The sequence below is a fragment of the Gastrolobium bilobum genome, unplaced genomic scaffold, assembly GCF_033153095.1.
Source record: "Gastrolobium bilobum isolate Gb01-03AN ecotype WA unplaced genomic scaffold, APGP_CSIRO_Gbil_v1 utg88895, whole genome shotgun sequence".
NCBI lineage: Eukaryota > Viridiplantae > Streptophyta > Magnoliopsida > Fabales > Fabaceae > Gastrolobium > Gastrolobium bilobum.
Window position 1 is genome coordinate 24,854 of NW_026899487.1, and position 22,707 is coordinate 47,560.

The 22,707-nt window shown below is 39.2% G+C and overlaps 1 non-coding gene across 1 annotated transcript; it reads left to right on the forward strand.

The window, feature by feature from the left end:
• The first annotated feature begins 20,148 nt into the window (after positions 1-20,148).
• LOC133290629 (small nucleolar RNA R71) lies at positions 20,149-20,255 on the forward strand. Its single transcript, XR_009748705.1, has one exon. It is a non-coding gene; the product is annotated as a small nucleolar RNA R71 (small nucleolar RNA).
• Positions 20,256-22,707: the final 2,452 nt, after the last annotated feature.

Below are 22,707 nucleotides of genomic sequence, written 5' to 3' on the forward strand. Positions count from 1 at the left end.
GAGAAATTGGCAGCAAATTGACATTCAACCCAGGAGACGGGATCCTGAGTTTGCGAGTTGGACCAAGTTGGGGGCAGCTTAGCCCGTATTGCACACCATAGCCAAGCCTGCTACAAATTGGGAGATGAAAAATGATAAGGTGAATTCCAAGATGCTGTGGTTAAGGCGCCTTAATGGAGAGGCCTGAGTTTGGTTCCATTTCGTGGTCTCTAATGTTATGCCTTCCTCCAACCAAGCGGAGGTAATTCTGATGAGAGCTGTCTTGATTCACACTATTATGACCAAAGGGAAAGTGGAGCTTCCCATCCTTCTTCAGGACAGCATATATGATATGGCTCACTCTGATAGCAGTTCTGCTGCTTTGGGTCACTGTTCTCTGATCCAGCTTCTGTGCCAGAAAGCTGGTGTGGATGTTACTGATAATGGGGTGCCAACTAAATTGCACCCCACAATTGATGCCAAGATGATCAAACAACAGTTCAAGATTGGAGGAGATGGACCCACGGGGCTGACACCTGGCAGGAAATCCATGGCTGAGGCAGATTCTGAGATTGAAAAGAGGATAAGATCATGGGAGCACTGGCTGATCAACATTGACATTCGTATGGGGCATTTATGCCGTCGTCTCAAGTTTATGCAGACGAGTCAGCAATTATTTCAGACTCACATGATTAAGATACTGACCGCTATCTATGAGGCCCAGGGTTTAGAGACAGCTGTATTCCAGCATGCTATTTACCCTCACTCCGAAGAGGAGGATGCATTTGAGGCAGCTGTCCTAACCCATTATGACGATGATGCTGATACGAGTGAGAGTGCTGATGCTGCTACTTCTGCCCATGATGCTCAGGCCACTGAGGGAGAAACTCCTGCTGCCCAGACTGCTATTGATGCTACTACTGCTGATGATCTCATTGCTGGTGATGCTTCCGCTATGGATGAAGACCAGGCCGCTGATAATGAGTACAACCAATTGCCTGCTACTGATCCAGGATCAGATCTTCTCTTCACTGATGAGGAGGAGTCAGAGACTGACTAGTCTCCTGATGTTTTTACATTTTTTTTATATGGTTTTATTGTGGTTTACTTTAGCTACATTTTGTTATTGGTTTTATTTTGTACATTGGTTAAGAACATTGAGATTCATTGTTTTGATTGATACACATTGCGATAGTACTGATGCTATTGAATGATATATGAATGTGTTTCAGTGATCCACTGCTGTTTAGATTTAAATTAGTTGCTAGGGACAATAACGTTTAAATCTAGGAATTGGGGTGTGATTGAATGACATGCGAACTTCATGGAGATGTCACACGAGTGGATGAGCCAAAACAGGGAAACATCTCAATCTCTTTTCTTTAGTTTTTCTTTGTGAATAAATTTTTAGTGTAGTTTAGATGTTAGTTTAGTTCAGAAGTTGGATTTCAATTTTTTTTATGAAATTCCATGAGGATTTGAGTGATCAGAATTTTAGATGATTGATCAAAGTAAGGATACAATCTTATGCCTTACATGTTGAGAAATGAAATGATTGCATGACTCATTCAATGTGTAAGAGTAGAGAGATTAGTTTTGATGCATAGAGAGAAAGTCAAGCATGCACTCTAAACTGTGAGAAAATTGAGCCTATACAGAAATTTTTTTGTTCAGAGAGCACTTCATTGAATGAGTAACTCTAGAACTTGCCTTGTTTCTTGCTTGAAATGGTTGATGATGTGTAGGGTAGAGGCATTTCCTTCTTGAACCAGAAAGTCAAATGGCCAACCTTTAAGTTTCCATTGCATGAAACACTTGAGCCTAGCCTGTTGTCTATCAAGCCAAGAACCACATTTATTCCAATCCTTCAGATTAAAAGTTTCAGATAAGTGATAAGGGATGGAGTGTTTTGTGGGGAGGAAAGTGTTTTTGCAATAAGTGAATGCAAGGTGTTGGAAACATAAGAAAGAAAGAAGAAAAAGAAAGAAAAGGTTGTGAAACACAAAGTGTTTGGAAGAGCCAGAGGGAAGTATTAAAGACACAAAGTGTCTGAAAGAAAAAGAAAGAAAAAGAAATTTTTTTGTTAAAGACACAAAGTGTCAGGAAGAAAAGGAGGAAGAAAGGTTCAAAGAAAAGAGCAAGGAATGAAAAAGAAGAAAGTTAAGGGAATTAGGAAGAAATTGATTAATTACTGTGAATTTCCTCTTATCTGAATCTGATTCATTTCATCTGAACTTCCCCTTTCACATAAATCCTTACCTCTAGTCAAGCCACACACCAAGCCTCGTTGCTAATCATACCAAAACCTTTTTGATCTACCTTATGGATCATTGTTACTATGAATAGTGAGCATATGGGCAAGCTTATGGCAGTTTGAGTGTAATGAAGAATGAGTGCTAAGTACATCCTTAAACACTAGTGTGCAAGAGTGTTAAAATTCTCATAATTTTTGAGAAGATCCTAGTGAGGGGGTGTTGTTGTTTGGAAAGTCTCTGTATATCATCTTTACTGATCTGTTGAAAAGCCACATATAATGTTGGGCAAGTCATAAGGAATAAGAGATTGCATGGTTGTAAGTTGTATCAATGTGATCTTTTGTTAATTAAAGTCCATCCTCATGAGTTTCATCTGTAAAGAATCTTGAATCTTTCTCTGTTGCAAGTTCATTACTGAGGACAACAATGTCTAGATCTGGGAATTGTGATAAACCCCTAGTTCATCAGGTTTTTTAGCATGAATTTGTATTAAATTGTGTGATTAATTGGATGAAAAAGAGGATAATGTCCTGGAAATCCCTCAAGTGTAAGTTCTGAAAGCTTTGTTGAAATCCATCTAATGACAATACAGAGCACTAGCAATGCTTTGTTGTCCCATAGCTAGTTGAGTTCATCGAATGATCAACCTATTATACCTATTTGGTTTCCATGTGAATTGTCCTTTCGTCTCGATTAGGCATCCCATTGACCCAGGTCAAGGAAAACGTATCAACCCATGCAATATAGGGTTAGCTTTTGCCGAAACAAGGAATCTTCATTTACAGACTCTAAAGAGCGGGCCATCTCATGGCTCCTTTACTATGCATAGATTCTCGAGTCCCGTAAATGTCATCCCGGTTTCACTGATCTACGGATAACCTAATCTCTCACAGAGATTGACGAATTCCTTTAGCTTGTCACACTAGCCCTGAGTCCTTAGGACATGCCCAAGAGTATACCTACGAGTCTCCATGTTTCAGGCAGACAAGATATAATATCAAAGCAAACCTTCTAGAGCACAGGTCTATATGACAATGTCAGGTCTAAGGAAATACACACCCAAATAATAAGAGACATTACCTATTGATATTATTTGTGAGATTTCCTTGTAGTGTCTATTTGTGGGTCAGTTCAGTGCAAACTATTCTCCAATAGATCCATCCGCGAGTCAGCTAAGACATCTCCATGTCTGTAGCTCACGAGGACTCTACTTTGCATCTCCATACAAGTAGCTGAATGATGCTAGTCTTACCCGAGATCACCAATGCCAATTATCAGTATCTCTAGACTAGGAACATATTTCTAGTAATGGACGTGTGGTGTCATTGAACCCTCATGATTGTGATCCCTATCACAAATCCTCAATGTGACACTCGTTCCATTCCAAGGGCTTTATCCAGTTACTCGTATTCAATATTTGAGACATGCAATATGAAACAAGATAAATAATGCTTTTATTCATAAAATTTATTCATAACTAGTAAAGAAGAACATATGTCCATCTGACACTCAGATTGTCTCTAGGATATCATCTGTGGGAACATAATCCATCTTTACATCCATCCTATCAATGATTTCTCTAATCAGGTGATATCCGCGGAGTACGTGTTTTGATCTTTGATGAGACCTAGGTTCCTTTGCCTATGCAATAGCACAATTGTTGTCAAATACAACTGCATGGGCTCACTAATGCTGGGAACCACCCCAAGTTCAGTAAAGAAATTCTTGATCCATACAGCCTCCTTAGCTGCTTCTAAAGCCGCTATATATTTAGCCTCTGCCGTTGAATTTGTTGTATTCTCCTATTTGGAACTCTTCCAAGTCACTGCTCCACCATTTAAGGTGAATACGAACCCTAATTGTGATTTGCAATCATCTTTGTCACTTTGGAAGCTGGCATCAGTGAACCCTTTCATTGCTAGCTCATCAACTTCACCATAAACAGAAACATATCCTTAATCCTTCTTAAGTACTTGAGGATTGTTTTGACTGCTATCCAGTGACCCTCTCCAGGGTCTGCCTGGTACCTGCTCGTTATGCTTAAAGCATAAGAGACATCTGGTCTTGTACAGATCATGGCATACATGATGGATCCGATAGCCGAAGCGTATGGTATCTAACTCATGCACTCATTCTCTTGTTGTGTCTTAGGACACATGGCCTTAGAAAGGTGCATGCCATGATTGACCAGTACAAAAAACCCCTTTTTGACCCTTCCATACTAAATCTCCTTAGTATTTTGTCAAGGTACGTAGATTGGGATAATCTCAGTAGTCTTTTAGTTCTATCTCTATAGATCTTTATACCCCGTATATAGGCCGTTTCTCCTAAATCTTTCATGGTGAAGCTTTTAGAAAGTCACTCCTTAGCTGTTTGAAGTGTAGGGATGTCATTCCCTATCAGCAATATGTCATCCACATAAAGCACCAAGAAAATAACATTGCTCCCACTAACCTTCTTGTAAACACAAGACTCATCCTCATTCTTGATGAAATCGTTACTCCTAACAACCTCATCAAAACGAATGTTCCAACTCCATGATGCTTGTTTTAGCCCATATATTGACCTTTGAAGTTTGCATACGATATGCTCTTGGCCTTTGGATTCAAAACCTTCAAGTTGTGTCATATACACCTCCTCCTTTAAGAACCCATTCAAAAAAAGGCAGTCTTGACATCCATTTGCCAAATTTCATAATCATTATATGTTGCTATAGCTAGCATGATCCGAATAGATTTGACCATGGCAACAGGTGAGAAAGTCTCGTCATAGTCAACTTCTTGTCTTTGACGATATCCTAACCAATCTAGCTTTATAGGTTTGAACGTTGCCATCTGCATCAATCTTTTTCTTAAATACCCATTTACATCCAATAGGAACCATTCCTTCTGGATGTGGAACCAAGGTCCATACCTAGTTTTGATGCATCGAGTCTATTTCAGACATTATGGCTTCAAGCCATTTGGAGGAGTCAACATCCTTGACTGCCTCCTCATAGTTATAAGGTTCATCATCCTCAACGGTTTGCTGATTCTCAATCACATAATCGTACCTCCCAGGTGGTTGAATAACCCTAGTAGACCTATGAAGTTGTGTGTTTACTTCTCTATTGGAGAATGTCGCCTACAGAGCAAACTCGGGTTCCTTAATATGTTCTTGTGAGCTTTAAACTTCTTCAAGTTCAATTTTACTCTCACTAGCTCCTTGAGAAAAAAGATCCTTCTCTAAGAACTCAGCGTTCTTAGACACAAATACTTTGTGATCATCAAGTGAATAAAAGTAGTATTCCTTAATACCTTTGGGATACCCCATAAATAGACATTTAGTACCCTTAGCACTAAGCTTATCTGATGTCAACGCTTTGACATATGCCGGAGATCCCCAAACCTTGAGGTAGCTCAAATTTGGTCTCCTACCAGTCCATATCTCATATGGAGTAGTCTGAACAGATTTAGAAGGTACCTTATTCAGAAGGCATGCTGCAGTGCTTAAGGCATACCCCCAAAATGATTTTGGGAGTTCTGTCTCACTCATCATGGACCTAAGCATATCCAATAAGGTTTGGTTCCTCCTTTAGGTTTCACCATTTTGGTGTAGCGTGTAAGGCGCAGTAAACTGTGAGAGAATCCCATTCTCCTTTAAATAATCTTGAAACTCGTTGCTCAGATATTCGCCACCACGATCTGATCGTAATGTCTTAATCATCTTACATCGTTGTTTCTCTACTTCACTCCTATACTCCTTGAACTTTTCAAAGGCCTTGGATTTATGTCTTATTAGTTATACATACCCAAATCTTGATCTATCATCAGTAAAGGTAATAAAGTAGGAATATCCACCTCTAGCCTCGACAGACATTGGACCATAAACATCAGAGTGAATGAGTCCTAATAACTCACTAGCCCTATGAGTCTCAAGCCTTTTGGGCTTGGTCTGAGTCAATTTCCCAGCTAGACAAGACTCACAAGATCCATAGGATTCTAAATCCATGGAATTTAGGTATCCATTTGCATGTAGCCTAGACAGTCTTGTTTCGTTTATGTGTCTTAGTCTACAATGCCAAAGATAAGATTGATTATCTATCCTAGGTCGTTTCACATTCACATTGAGGACTTTATTTTCCATTTCTAGAACATATAAGCCATTTACCAAAGAAGCGGTAGAAAGAACAATATCATTCATAATGATAGAAAATTCACCACTCTTAATTGTAAATCTAAAACCGTATCCTTCTAAACAAGAAATAGAAATAATGTTTCTAGAAATGTTATGAACATAAAGACAATTCTTCAAATGCAACATAAGGCCCGTAGGCAAAATAAGGGCAACATCTCCAATAGCCAATGCAGCAACTCTTGATCCATTCCCAACTCGAAGATTCACCTTGTTCTTGTCAAGCTTCCTCGGATTCTTAAGCACCTGCAACATATTATAGATGTGAGAACCACAACAGGTATCCAATACCCATGAAGCTGGGTTAGCACAAGAAAAATTAACCTCAATCATGTAAATACCTGAGGTAGAAGCATCACCATGCTTCTTTTCCATCACACCCTTGATGTAGTCAGGACAGATCCTCTTCCAATGGCCTTTCTTGCCACAATGGAAGCACTCAGCGTCATTTTTATCCTTGCCCTTACCTTTGGCCTTGCCTGTCTTCTTATTGGACTTTCCTTTGGGCTTATGAGGATTGGGCTACGCAAGCTCTTTCCTTTTACCCTTATCCGGTCTTGGAAGACCCACCAATAAGAAGAGCTTGTGTCTTATCCTTTTTGATATACACCTCAGCAGTAGTTAACATGCTTAACAACTCAAGCAGTGTAACATTCATCGAATGCATGTTATAGTTCATAATGAACCCACTGAAAGAAAGAAGAAGCAATGATAGAATTAAGTCATTAATTAATTCTGCGTCCATTATGAAGTCTAGACCCTCTAGCTTCTCAATGAGCGCTATCATCTTCAAGATAGTTCCTTTTCCATAGGCGCAATAGGTAAAGCAGCAATTTTTCGGCCCGCAGAACAATTCTAACGTTTCGATACCAGTCCACGAAATTAGGACCGATCAACTTGTTCGTTTCAAGAATAATCTGCATAGACAAATGATCCGACATATTAATTTGAAAAGGATGTAAAGATTAATACTGTTATAAATTATACTATATTATTAAAGACTTCAAATAAATGGCCCTTTCCACTATTTTATCTAAGTCAATGACCCTTATCCTTATTGACCTAGGGCTATTCTTCTTAAGAATTTCTGTAGTGGGTTAAGAGAATGACTGTTTCCTTTAATCCCCGTCTGAGAACGCAAGATCAAATTAAACGATGGGTTGATCGTTATCAACAGTATCTCATACCTTCTCTTAACATCAGGTTAATGTAAGAACCCGTACCGTTAATTTAGAAAATTAAATTAATTAAATATGAGATTAGAAAATAATTCCATAATTGACCCTAATAATTGTGAGAAGGCTTAAAAAATTTTGGTAAGTGGTTAAGAATGATGAAAGTCACTTTTCTGATGAAAAGTGCAGATACCGGTTCTGCCTCACGGTATAAATGCGTAACAATGAAGTATCCCGGAATATTATGAAAAGTATGTATATATTACTAGAATAATATATAGGACTTGTATAACAAGTTTGGGGTCAAAATAATGAGAACTGATGTCTGAACTGATACTAGTTGAGTAAAAGCACATACCGAAAAGGTGCTGCGAAAAATAAAATAAAAATATGAGAAATTTTAGAAAAATAAGTAGGTTCAGAATCCTAAGTTTGGGATTAAAATTCTAAGTGTAGCTATTAGCGCTAATACAATGCGATTAAGACTTCAGTGGCCTATATAAGGCCTTGGCACAAGATCCTAGATCATTATATGTGCCTCCTACGTGAGTTTTGCTGAAGTTTCAACCAGCCACCCTTGCCACCTTCTCATTTCCCTCTTGTGAGCCAAAGTGAGCAACTTTGGTCTTAGTTTCTTCACCTAATACCTTGTGTGTGAGAGAGCTTGCATGGTGAGTGAGGAAACACTCCATTTCTGAGTTGGTGGGTCTGTGTGAGTGGGTGTTAGGGGCTGAGTTCTTGAGTTTGGGTTGTGGGGGTCATCTTCTTGGCTTATGGAGCTTCAAGAAGCCACCTTTGTGAAGAAAGGGCCAACCTTGATACCCATTTTCGTTCATCACGAAGTCAGCACTGATGGGTCATAAATTCGTTCCCATCTAAACCCATTTTCATGGCAAAATACCATTCGTTCCCTCGTCTGATGAACAACTTCAGCATGAAAATCACTTGTTTTATACATTTGTGACAAAAACACAGTGGGGGAACAGAAGATGACGTAATCCTTTGAAAACATATTAAAAGGGGAACGGATTGAGAGCATTTAATGCACTTGCTACCTTCATTTAATGCTCACCTCATTTTGCAGGAAACGTGGAAACAACGTCTTCTAAAAAGCAAAGCGGTGGACCACTTAAGCAGCAGGAAACGTGAACAGCAGAGAATCAAAAGTTCTCATTGGCTAGGAAGAAAGCAAGGCATGGGGTACTGCAAGAAAACGGCTAATCATCAACAAAAATTGTCCCATCAAGCAATTTGCAAGCTTCTAAACACTGTTGCCACCGCCCCGTCCCTTCATTCAAGAAACCAACTCCAAAGGATTTACAAGACTGCCACTATCTCTTCTGCCTATAAATAGGACGTCCCAAACACAAAAACATCATCGAATTCTAGAGGGATTGAAGTCTTAAAAGAAGAGATCACCTAGTATTAGTTAGTAGTTTAAGTTTTGTATAGTTTTAACTGTAGTTAAGTGACAACCCTTCTTCCTTACTCTGTAGCATCCATTAAGACTCCCCACGAGCATCAAACCATCTTCTCCATTTTAAACTTTGTTGTAATCTTTTTCGTTTGATTTCAATATAAGTGTTTCTTCTTTTCTTTCCGATCGTTATCTCTGAACTGAATCTCGGGTCTATGGGATTTCAGTTTAGAATAATTATGTTTAAAATATCAGCCATGGGCTGAACTATCTGTGCAACGGATAAGCTATAAAACTCTTAAAGAATTATTTCCAAAACTCTTGACTGAAGCTTTTTATATATTGTTGGACGTTTAGCAAGTGCACTAGTCGTACAAGTAATAAAATGATGAGTAAATATCGTTCCCACGAGGAATTGTGTTCAAACACCAATATACCATAGAAAACTAATTTGAATCAAATAAGAGTTTGTAAAAATCATGAATAATTTGTCACCAGAAAATTGATTTTGAGTAAATTGACACAAAGTAAATATGGATTAGGAATTAATAAAAACAACAAGTAGTCAGAAAAAAACTTTCCTCCATGATAACCCGTATAAAAATTGATCATATGATGAATTCCTTTCCATGTGATGTTAATCAACCTTTTAATTATCATCAAGATGTAATCCCTTACTACCCTAATAGAAACATTAATCAGAAACCCCAATCCCTTGGTGATTTCTTTCTTAATACATGCATGAAATACTAAGGTTTTAAGATTACATCAGAACTCTAGCATCAATCCCTTGAGTACTAGAATTCTGATGTTGAGATTATCAAATACAGAAGTCATATAAACATCCCTGTTCTATACTACTTCTTTGATAGAAATAATTAACTCAGAAAATCTCAAATCAGCACATGAAAAATACTTCATCATATTAATCAAATCAACATAATATTATCATGGAGTTCCATTGCATTCAGACTACAAAGACTCTACTCAGACATGACTAAGGAATAAATAAGAGAAGAAGAAACAAACTTCATTTCCACGTTGAAAGTCTTTAATCTCCAAACTATTACAAGGAAATCCTAATACAAAAACTAAGAGAATTTAGAGAGAAGTCAGACTAAGTTTAAGAGAGAGAGAGAGAGTTCAGATACCCCAAGATTCTCATCTAAATGTCAAGGCTTTGCCTTATATAGTGTTACAATTAAAAACAGAAAACTGATGTGGGCGCTAAAACGTCCATAAGTAGCCGTTTTAGCGTCTATGCTTTACGTATGCTCAACTGCTTTTAACTGATTTCAACGCTAAAACGTTAAGGAATGACCGTTTTAGCGTCCAAACTTGGTGAATGCTCAACTAACTTTAACTGACTCCAACGCTAAAACGTTTGATTTGGACGTTTTAGCGGTGAAGATCAGAATCTTTTTCCACTTTAGGGCGCTAAAACGCATATTACAGGCCGTTTTAGCGCCCAAGACCAGCAATTTTCCATCTTCTTAGTGTAGCAGCGCGCTAAAACGCTCTGTGTGGACGTTTTAGCGCTCATCACCAGCAAGTTTTGGCCTCTTTCTGTAACAGGGCGCTAAAACGCTCAGTGTGGACGTTTTAGCGCTCAACACCAGCAAGTTTTGGCTTCTTCCTGTAACAGGGCGCTAAAACGCTCAGTGTGGACGTTTTAGCGCTCAACACTTACGCAATTTTTCTCCTCTTGAGCTCCAGAATCTTCTTCCTTCTCCAGTTGTCTTTCAAGCTTGCTTTTCCTACAAGAATCATAAAAATTTCCAATAAAGCTCTTGAACTTGTAATTGAGGACATCTTAGGACATTAACCTTGTTTTTCATCATTTAATCGCACAATTTGATCCTAATTCCTGCTAAAAACCATGATGAACTAAGGGTTCATCACAATTCCCAGATTTGAATATTGATGTCCTTAGTAATAACTTTGAAGACAGAGAAAGACTTGACATTCTTTACACATGAAATTTATGAGGTTGGATTGAAATATGACAGATCAACTTTCCAAGATACAATCTAACAACCCAGCAATCTATCTTTTACTATGACTTGCTTAACCTCATTACAATGACTTTCAACAGATCAGTAAGATGAAATGCAGAGACCTTCAACACAAAACACCCCCTCACTTGGAACTTCTCCAAAATTGTGAGAATAAACTCTCTTGCACTCTAGTGTCTAAGGGTGTACTCATCACTCAATCTCCACTGCACTCAAACTACTATAAGCTTGCCCATCTTCTCACTTTCCATAGTTACAATGATTCATAAGCAGAACAAAAGAGGCTTTGGTGGTATGACTTGACTAAGAATAGGATTCTGTATAGAAGAAGGAAAAATGGCTTGGCATGTAGTTGGCTAAAGGCTAGAGGAGGATCATTATTGAATTTATCTATGTACTCCTTAATCCTTCTCATTCTCTTCTTCCTTTTCATTTGCTCTTTTCACCACATTTTCTACAACTTTTCTTTTTCTTGAACTTCCTTCCTCATTTTCTTCCAACTTTCAACACTTTGTGTTGTTTTGATTTCTTTTTTTCCTCATTTCCTTTTTCTTTTCCTTTTCCAAACCAAGCACTTTGTGCCTTTACTTCCTCATTTCCCTTTTTTTTATTGCATTCTTCTTTTTCTCCAAATTTCCAACACTTAACACTTAATATTTTTGTTCATTGCAGAAACACCTTTCCTACAGAGCCTTCCTCCTTACCCCTTATCTGAACACATAATCTGAAAATTTAGGATCTGGAATAAGTGCAGGGCTCTTAGTTTTATCACAAAAATTCTGGCTTAAGGCTTCCATGTAATAAGAAAATTTGGTTCAAAAGAAAAATGCCTCAATGAGCTCTACTTTACAAACCATGAACTATTTCAAGTTAGAAACAGGGCAAGTTCTAGAGTTACTCATACAGTGAAGTGCTCTCTGAACAAAAAAATTTCTGTATAGGCTCAATGTCTCACAGTTCAGAGTGCATGCTTGAATTCCTCTATATACATCAACCTGATCTCTCTACTCCTCACATAACATGAGTCATGCAAACATATCATTTAGCACATATGCAGGGATTTCAAATTGCATCAAAAAATGTTTAATCCATCATGTAAAACTTTGATCATCCTATCCTCATAAAATTCACATCATCTCAACTCTAAATCCAACCTTTGTACATATAAAACACTTCCTAAACTACCTAAAACTATATTCACAAGAATTTTAAAAGAAAGGATTTAGATGTTTCCCTGTTTGTGGCTCATCAACTGTGTGTCATCATCAACTGTGTGATTCCACCATAATCATGTCATTCATTCACACCTCATTCCCAGATTTAAACGTTGCTGTCCCCAGCAACTAATTTAAATCTAAAAAGCAGTTGACAAATTCTGAAACACATTCACATATCAACAAATAGCATCAGTACTATTTAAAAGTGCATCATTCAAACAGAGAATCTCAATGTACTAACAAATATACAAAATGAAAATAATACCACAATCAACTAAAAATATCCAAAATAAAACCATAAAACAGAAAATGTATAAAAACAAAATGAGAAGTCTAGTCAGTAGACTCTTCATCATCACTAAACACCAAAAATGAGCCTGGATCAGCAGTAGGCAAGGGGTTGTACTCAGGAACAACACCCTTGTCCTCATCCATAACACCAGTATCAGCAGCAGCAGCAGCAGTGGTCTCTGTGGTAGTAGCATCAGCACCAGGCTGTCTCTCTGGAGTGGGTGCAGCATGAGAAGATGTAGCACCATCAGTAGGCGCAGCTCCATCCACATGATCAGCATAGTGAGTCCGGGCCATTGCCTCAAAGGCTTCCTCCTCATCAGAATGAGGGTATACAGCAGGCTGGTAATCAATAACATCTAAACCCTGAGCCTCACATATAGATTTCAACATCGTCACCATATATGTCTGAAATGAGTGCTGGCTGGACTGCATAAACCGGAGACGCCTGCGCAAATGTCTCATTCGGAAGTCAGTGTTCACCGTCCATTGCTCACCTGACCTTAGCCTCTCTTCGAATTCATCATCACTCTGAGTTATAGATTTCCTACCAGGAGTCAATCCTGTGACCTCCCCTCCTCCTATCTTCAATTGCTTTGTTATCATTGCGGCATCAATTGTAGGGTGCAATTTAGTTGGTGCCCCATTATCAGTAACATCTACACCAGCTTTCTGACAAAGCAACTGAATCAAGGAACAGTGACCCAAAGCAGCAGAGTCACTGTCAGAGTGAGCCATATCATAAATGCTGTCCTGAAGGAGAATAGGAAGTTCCACCTTCGCCCTTGTCATGATAGAGTGAATCAGGACAGCTCTCTTCAGGATAACCTCTGCCTGGTTGGAAGAGGACATGACATTTGAGATTACAAAGTGAAACCAGACTCTAGCCTCACCATTTAAATGCCTCAACCAAATCAACTTAGGAGCAACCTTATCCTTGGTTAACTCCCAAGTTTCACCAGGTTTGGCTATAGTCTGCAAAATAGGCTCAGCTGCCCCCATCTTGGTCCAGGTGTCAAAGTTTGGGTCACTCCTCCTTGGTGGAATTTCAATATTCTGCCAGTTTCTCCTGAACTCACAACTGGCATTGTGGATATAGTCACAGAACCTTATCTTCAGCAGCTTTTGGATAGTGTGAGCATCATACTTCACTTTCTTTCCCCTCACCCAGCTAGTGAAGGTCCTCTGGCCTCCTTGATCACCATTAAATGCATTAGCAAAGAATTCCCTTGCTATGTTAGGACTGCTATCACCCAGTATTCTTCCAAAAGTTGCCCAATCCCTGGTCTTCAGCTGAGACTGAAACTGGGGATATTCATCCTATTCTAGAACAAATTTTCTTTCTCTAACAAATGGCCTCTTGGAAGTCTTGTCAGTATACCTTTTCTCATGTTCCTCACTTTTCCAAAAGTGAGCATCAAACTGTGGGGTAAACTCAACTTCAGTATCTCCTCCTTGATTCACTCGTGCTCGCTTCTTATATCTCTTTTTCCCTTTTGTAGCAGGAGCTGGTTGAGAAGGAGAAGACATTGTGCCTACACAACAAGAGAAAATCAGTCCAAATGTCAAACAATTACATATCATGATTCCAATTCCACAATTCCAGATTTAGAACTCTTGTAGTGGGGAATTTTGATCAAAACATGTATGAATTACAACCCCACAATGCCATAATGTAGACCCTCAATTTTGTATGAAACAGGGCATGGGCGCTAAAACGGTCGCACTGAGCGTTTTAGCGTCCTGGCCTTAAACGTGTGTAAAAACTGGACGGGCGCTAAAACGATCACACTGAGCGTTTTAGCGCTAGACCTTAATGTGTATAAAAACTGGACAGGCGCTAAAACAGTCACACTGAGCGTTTTAGCGCTAGACCAATTTTTGGGTCAGGCATTTCCACGAACACCTTGTGTGTGTGTACGCTGGGTTGTTGTTTGAAGACAACTGAGAACCAACACGCGCTGGATTTGTTGTCTCATTCCCAAAATACCAGTCAAAAGCAATAGTTCAGGAGAATAATACCAATAAAACTAAATCAACATGCAATCCTACGAATGATACAGGCAATCAACATGTGAATGCCCTAGAAAATGCCCAATAATTGCATGCTTCAGATATGATAAGTGATGGAGGGAATTGAGATGAGTTACATACCTTGATGTTGATGAGAAGATGTGGAAGAAACTACGAAGATGGATGATACAAATGTGAGATAAGGAGTGCGTTGTGGAAAACAGAGGCAAAGTATAAGAATGTAAGAGGAAAAGAGAAGAGGAACTCTGTTATATCGAATTAGTGACAGGGCGCTAAAACGGTGGCTTACCAGCGTTTTAGCGTCCTTGCCCAGAGAAAATTGCACACTTTGTGCAGCACAGTGCTAAAACGGTCAGACTTAGCGTTTTAGCGCTGTTGGCCAGAGTGCATGGATTGGTGTTGTCAGTGAACGCTAAAATGCTCATAATGAACGTCTTAGCGCGCACAACCAGAGAGTTTCATAATGATGGAACTCTGGGGATGCTAAAACGGTCATGGTTGACGTTTTAGCGCCCAGCACATAGCAAAAAATTTCTCTTTGATTTTTCAAAAAAATTTCCCATTTTCTTCTTCCTCTTATGGATATGGTATGAACATGGAATTACATACCTAGTACAGTGGGTTGCCTCCCACTCAGCGCTTGTTTAACGTCACGAGCCTGACGATTATGATCTATTTTACCTCTAATAGAGAAACTGTCAGTAGTTGCCTATCCACAGCACTTCCAACATATAACTTCAATAGTTGACCATTGACTGTAAAACTTTTGTCTGAATCCAAAGAACTGATTTCTACAGCCCCATATGGTTTCATATCCTTTACCACAAACGGTCCAGACCATCTAGACTTTAACTTCCCTGGGAACAGCTTCAACCTGGAATTGAACAGAAGTACTTGATCCCCCACCTTGAAGTCTCTAGGTGTGATCTTCCTATCATGCCATAGCTTTGTCTTTTCCTTATACAAACTGGCACTTTCATAAGCAGACAAACGAAACTCATCCAATTCATCTAGTTGTAATAATCTTTTCTGTCCCGCTGCTTTGGAATCAAAATTCAGATATCTCACAGCCCACAAAGCCGTGTGCTCCAATCCAACTGGCAAATGGCATGCTTTTTCAAACAGCAACTGAAATGGAGACATCCCAATAGGAGTTTTGAAAGCGGTCCTGTATGTCCATAAGGTGTCATCAAGTTTCTTGGACCACTGGGTCCTAGCATTCCCAACAGTCTTCTCCAATATTCTCTTCAATTCCCTGTTGGAAATCTCAACCTGACCACAAGTCTGTGGGTGATATGGAGTGCTTATTTTGTGCCTCACTCCATACTTAGCCAAGGCATACTCCACCATCCTATTATCAAAATGAGTGCCCTCATCACTAATGATAGCTCTAGGGACTCCAAATCTTGAAAATATATTCTTTCTCAGAAAAGCAATCACCACCCTGGAATCATTGGTTGGTGTAGCTATAGCCTCAACCCATTTGGAAACATAATCAACTGCCACCAATATATACTTGTTAGAGTAGGAAGAAGGGAAAGGTCCCATAAAATCCATACCCCAAACATCAAAGATCTCCACTTCCTGGATATTGTTCAACGGCATTTCATGTCGCCTAGAAATATTCCCAGTTCTCTGACAGTTGTCACATGCCTCCACAAACTTCTTTGCATCCTTGTATAAAGTGGGCCAGTAGAAGCCACTCATCAAAACTTTTGCTGCAGTTCTCTCACCTGCAAAATGTCCACCATATGCAGAACCATGACAATGCCACAACACATCCTTCTGTTCTTCCTCTGGAATACACCGTCGGATCACACTATCTGAACATCTATAGAAAAGATATGGCTCATCCCAAATATACCTCTTAACATCATGCAGAAATTTCTTCCTCTGTTGCCATGTTAAATCCTTAGGCATCAATCCAGCAGCTTTATTGTTGGCAAAATAAGCAAACCATGGTGGTGTACTGATAGATAAGACTTTATCCCCAACCATCTCTGTTACAGCACATATTGCCAAAACATGTTCATCAGGAAACTCTTCTCTGATCACTACTTCCGGCCCTTCTTGAAGCTCTTTTTCTGTAATCCTGGATAAGTGATCAGCCACCAAATTTTCAACTCCCTTTTTGTCCTTGATTTCTACCTCACTCTTGCAACAGTAACAACCAGCGAAGCAATCTGAGTTTAGCATCCTGCTTGCTCAACAAATACTTTAAAGTTGCATGGTCAGTGTAAACAATAACTTTTGATCCTAACAGATATGGCCTGAATTTGTCAAATGCATACACAATAGCCAGTAATTCTTTTTCTGTAGTAGCATAATTATTGTGTGCATCATTTAAGATCTTACTGGCATAGTAAATGACATGCAACAATTTATTCACTCTTTGGCCCAATACCACTCCTACGGCATAGTCACTGGCATCACACATTAATTCAAATGGTAATGAAAAATCAGGTGCCATCATGATAGGTGCAGTGGTCAACTTTTCTTTTAAAACATGAAATGCATGCAAACATTCATCATCAAACAGAAATTCTTGATCCTTAACTAATAACTTGCATAAGGGCTTAGCAATTTTTGAAAAATCTTTTATGAACCGCCTATAAAATCCTGCATGACCAAGAAAACTCCTCACACCCTTAACATTTACAGGTGGAGGAAGTTTCTCTATCACAGAAATTTTTGCCCTGTCCACCTCAATTCCATTCCTAGACACGTTGTGTCCAAGAACTATACCTTCTGTCACCATAAAGTGGCACTTCTCCCAGTTCAAAACTAAATTACAGTCTTGACATCTTTTCAAAACAGAATCTAAATTCCCTAGACATACATCAAAATCAGAACCAAATACAGAAAAATCATCCATAAAAATTTCAATGCATTCTTCTATCATATCAGAAAAAATGGAAAGCATGCACCTTTGAAATGTGGCAGGAGCATTGCATAAACCGAAAGGCATCCTCCGGTATGCGAAGATTCCATATGGACATGTAAAAGCAGTCTTCTCCTGATCCTCTGGTGCCACAGCTATCTGATTGTACCCTGAATAACCGTCCAAGAAGCAATAGAAAGCATGTCCTGCCAACCTCTCTAGCATCTGATCCAATAAAGGAAGTGGAAAATGATCCTTCCTGGTTGCCTTATTCAGCCTCCGGTAATCAATGCACATTCTCCAGCCAGTGATTGTCCTTGTGGGAATCAACTCATTGTTCTCATTTTTCACCACAGTCATCCCCCCTTTCTTGGGCACGGTCTGCACAGGACTCACCCAAGCACTGTCTGAAATTGGGTAAATCATCCCAGCATCAAGCAACTTCACCACCTCCTTCCTCACTACTTCCTTCATAGTGGGGTTGAGTCTCCTCTGTGGTTGCCTTACTGGTTTGACCTCTTCTTCCATCAATATTTTGTGGGTGCAAAAGGAAGGATTAATACCCTTGAGATCTGAAAACTGCCATCCAATAGCCATTTTATTATGCTTGAGTACCTTAATCAACTTCCCTTCTTCCTCATCAGACAACATTGCATTAATGATTGCTGGATATGTTTGATCATCCCCAAGGAACACATACTTCAAATGTGAAGGTAATTCCTTAAGTTCTACCTTAGGTGCTCCTTTTGGAATGTCATCAATCTTCTTCTCAAGCTCTTCCACTTCTGGCTCTTCTTGGTAATCCTCTGTACCTATCTCTTCTTCTGATCTTTGTTCCTCAACTGGGAATTCTTCTTTTTTATTCACTTATTCCACAACCTCCTGTATCACATCGAATCTAAAACAATCATCCACATCAACAGGATGCTTGATGGTTTCAAATACATCAATTGTGACTGTTTCCTCATCCACCCTTAGCAACAACTTTCCTTGTTCAACATCTATCAAAGATCTTGCAGTTGCTAAAAAGGGTCTTCCTAACAATAAAGGACTTTCTGTATCCTCTTCCTCCATGTCAAGAATCACAAAATCCACTGGAAAAATAAACTTGTCTACCTTGACCAAGACATCTTCAACCACACCTTCAGGCCTCTTGATAGATCTATCTGCAAGATGCAGAATAAGATTGGTCTCCTTCAAAGTGTTAATTCCCAAAGCTCTACATACTGTCAACGGCATCAAGTTTATACTGGCTCCCAAATCACACAATGCCTTTCCCACCTCCACATCTCCTACAGCAATAGAGATACTGAAGCTTCCTGGATCTTTCATTTTTGTTGGAAGCTTCTTCTGGATTAGGGCACTACACTCTGCTGTTAGGGCCACGGTCTCACCATCAGTTAATTTCCTCTTCTTAGTAAGAAGATCCTTCATGAATTTTGCATAGTGAGGCATATTTTCCAGTGCTTCAGAAAATGGTATGTTAATTTGTAAATTTTTGAAGATATCCAGAAATCTTGCATAGTGCTACTTCTGAATCTCTTTCTTCAACCTCTGAGGGTAGGGAACTTTAGCATAGGGAGATAAACTAACTGGCTGTTCTTTCTTGTCAGCCATCTTCTTCTTTTCCCACTTCATCATCTTTTGTGGGGGAAGCATTTTTACCAACTTCTACCTCTCCTTCATTCTTATTGTCCTTCCCTTCCTCTTCTTTGTCAACTCCAACTATAACATCTCTAACAACTACTTCCTTCTCACTTTTCTCATTTCTCATTTTCTCTCCTTCATCATCAGAGACTACATCTTCAACCACAACCTCTTCTTCATTCTTTTTATTTTCCACCTTTTTTTTCCCTGGTTGAAGTACTAACCCACTTCTTGTCATAATTGCTTTACAGTGCTCCTTAGGATTCACCAGTGTATCACTTGGAAATTTCCCTTGTGGTCTCTCTGATATCTGTCTTGATAATTGACCAATCTGGGTCTCCAAATTTCTGATTGATGCTTCCTGATTTCTGAAAGAAGTTCTGGTCTCCTGCATGAATGCAGTTGTCTCTTCCCCGAATGAAGTAGAACCCTGAATATAATCCTGAGTTGTCTTAGATAACTGAGCAAACGCTTTCTCCCATGCAGCAGGATCACTTAACTGCTCCTTCATATGTGGTGGTGGAGGATGTAATGGTGGATTCAATTGGTGGTTGGAACTATAGCTGAATCTTGGGTGTTGATTCTTGTTTTTCCATGGTGGCATATAAACATTCTTTCCCTGATTGTTGTAGTTCCTTTGATTATTCTGATCATACCACACTCCATTCACCTCTGCTTGTTCTGATGATCCCCCATAATCACACTCCTCTATCACATGGCCCTTACCACAGATAGCACATACACTCTTTGTTTCCACAGAAGCTACCTTTTGTGAAGAGAGTTGCTTAATAAGGGTATCTAATTGTTGCTGTTGTTGTCTCTGTGTCTGCATCAGTTGATCATTCCTTGCCAACAAAGCATCATACCCATCCAACCTGATAATTCCTGTCCTTCTGTCAGCCACTGGAGCATTATCAAATTCTTGAGATGCTAATGACTCAAAGATATCCAAGGCTTCTTGAGGGGTCTTGGTAGTCAATGATCCACCAGCAGTGGCATGCACCAAGGTTCTAGTGTTAGTGGTCATTCCTTGCAGGAAGATTGCTGCTTGTTGCCATGCCTCAATTCCATGCTGTGGACATTTCCTCAACAAAGTCTTGAATCTCTCCCAAGACTCATAAATAAATTCTGACTCTTTCTGCTTAAAGCTTGTAATTTCATCCTTCAACTTGGCCCTCTTGGATGCTGAGAAAAACCTTTGCAAGAACTTGGTTTGCAAATCATCCCAAGTTGTTATACTTCCTTGTGGCAATGATTGCAGCCATCTCCTTGCATCATCCGTCAGTGAATGAGTGAATAGTCTCAACAAAATTGCATCTCTTGTGACACCGTTTATCTTCACAGTATCACTCAACAATAGGAAGTTCTCTATGTGCAAGTAAGGGTCCTCCGCACTGGTTCCAGCAAACTGATCCTTCTGCACCAAATGTATCAAAGCAGGCTTCAATTCAAAGTTGTTGGGCTCCACTGTTGGGCGCACAACACTCCCAATTGGAGGAACCACTGCAGGAGTCATGTACTCTCCCAGTGTCCTCTGTGGTGGTGGTGGTCTGTGATTCTCTGCCATTATATCTTCCTGATTAACCGTACTTGATTCACCAATTTCTTGCAACTGTCTCCTTTGCCTGGCTGCCCTTTTGTGCTTCCTCAATGTCCTTTCTAATTCTGGATCATACAACAACAAATTTGGATCAAGTGTACCTCGCATGTACCAGAATCAAAATTGGCCAGAAATTTAACATAAACTAAAATACTGAAAATAAAAGGATTCAATCTCAGAATTCTATAGTATCAGTTAGTGTTGAAAAACAAATTCCCCGGCAACGGCGCCAAAAACTTGTTGGACGTTTAGCAAGTGCACTAGTCGTACAAGTAATAAAATGATGAGTAAAGATCGTTCCCACGAGGAATTGTGTTCAAACACCGATATACCATAGAAAACTAATTTGAATCAAATAAGAGTTTGTAAAAATCATGAATAATTTGTCACCAGAAAATTGATTTTGAGTAAATTAACACAAAGTAAATATGGATTAGGAATTAATAAAAACAACAAGTAGTCAGAAAACAACTTTCCTCCATGATAACCCATATAAAAATTGATCATATGATGAATTCCTTTCCATGTGATGTTAATCAACTTTTTACTTATCATCAAGATGTAATCCCTTACTACCCTGATAGAAACATTAATCAGAAACCCCAATCCCTTGGTGATTTCTTTCTTAATACATGCATGAAAAACTAAGGTTTTAAGATTACATCAGAACTCTAGCATCAATCCCTTGAGTACTAGAATTCTGATGTTGAGATTATCAAATACAGAAGTCATATAAACATCCCTGTTCTATACTACTTCTTTGATAGAAATAATTAACTCAGAAAATCTCAAATCAGCACATGAAAAATACTTCATCATATTAATCAAATCAACATAATATTATCATGGAGTTCCATTGCATTCAGACTACAAAGACTCTACTCAGACATGACTAAGGAATAAATAAGAGAAGAAGAAACAAACTTCATTTCCACGTTGAAAGTCTTTAATCTCCAAACTATTACAAGGAAATCCTAATACAAAAACTAAGAGAATTTAGAGAGAAGTCAGACTAAGTTTAAGAGAGAGAGAGAGAGTTCAGATACCCCAAGATTCTCATCTAAATGTCAAGGCTTTGCCTTATATAGTGTTACAATTAAAAACAGAAAACTGATGTGGGCGCTAAAACGTCCATAAGTAGCCGTTTTAGCGTCTATGCTTTACGTATGCTCAACTGCTTTTAACTGATTTCAACGCTAAAACGTTAAGGAATGACCGTTTTAGCGTCCAAACTTGGTGAATGCTCAACTAACTTTAACTGACTCCAACGCTAAAACGTTTGATTTGGACGTTTTAGCGGTGAAGATCAGAATCTTTTTCCACTTTAGGGCGCTAAAACGCATATTACAGGCCGTTTTAGCGCCCAAGACCAGCAATTTTCCATCTTCTTAGTGTAGCAGCGCGCTAAAACGCTTTGTGTGGACGTTTTAGCGCTCATCACCAGCAAGTTTTGGCCTCTTTCTGTAACAGGGCGCTAAAACGCTCAGTGTGGACGTTTTAGCGCTCAACACCAGCAAGTTTTGGCTTCTTCCTGTAACAGGGCGCTAAAACGCTCAGTGTGGACGTTTTAGCGCTCAACACTTACGCAATTTTTCTCCTCTTGAGCTCCAGAATCTTCTTCCTTCTCCAGTTGTCTTTCAAGCTTGCTTTTCCTACAAGAATCATAAAAATTTCCAATAAAGCTCTTGAACTTGTAATTGAGGACATCTTAGGACATTAACCTTGTTTTTCATCATTTAATCGCACAATTTGATCCTAATTCCTGCTAAAAACCATGATGAACTAAGAGTTCATCATATATCTTTGGCTAAGTAAGCTATATTCATTGTGTATCAATGGAAATTGAACACATACTGAGAAAGGAACTTCCTTAAGGAAGGGATTTCAGACAGCTTAGCCATTGGGGGAAGGTAGTGTTATGGCAAAAACACTATTGGTCACCTTAGGAATAAGGGGCCACTTCGTCCATTTTAAGGTTCTGTACTAAGTACTTGTTGGAGTCAAGGGAGCCGTAGGAATATGG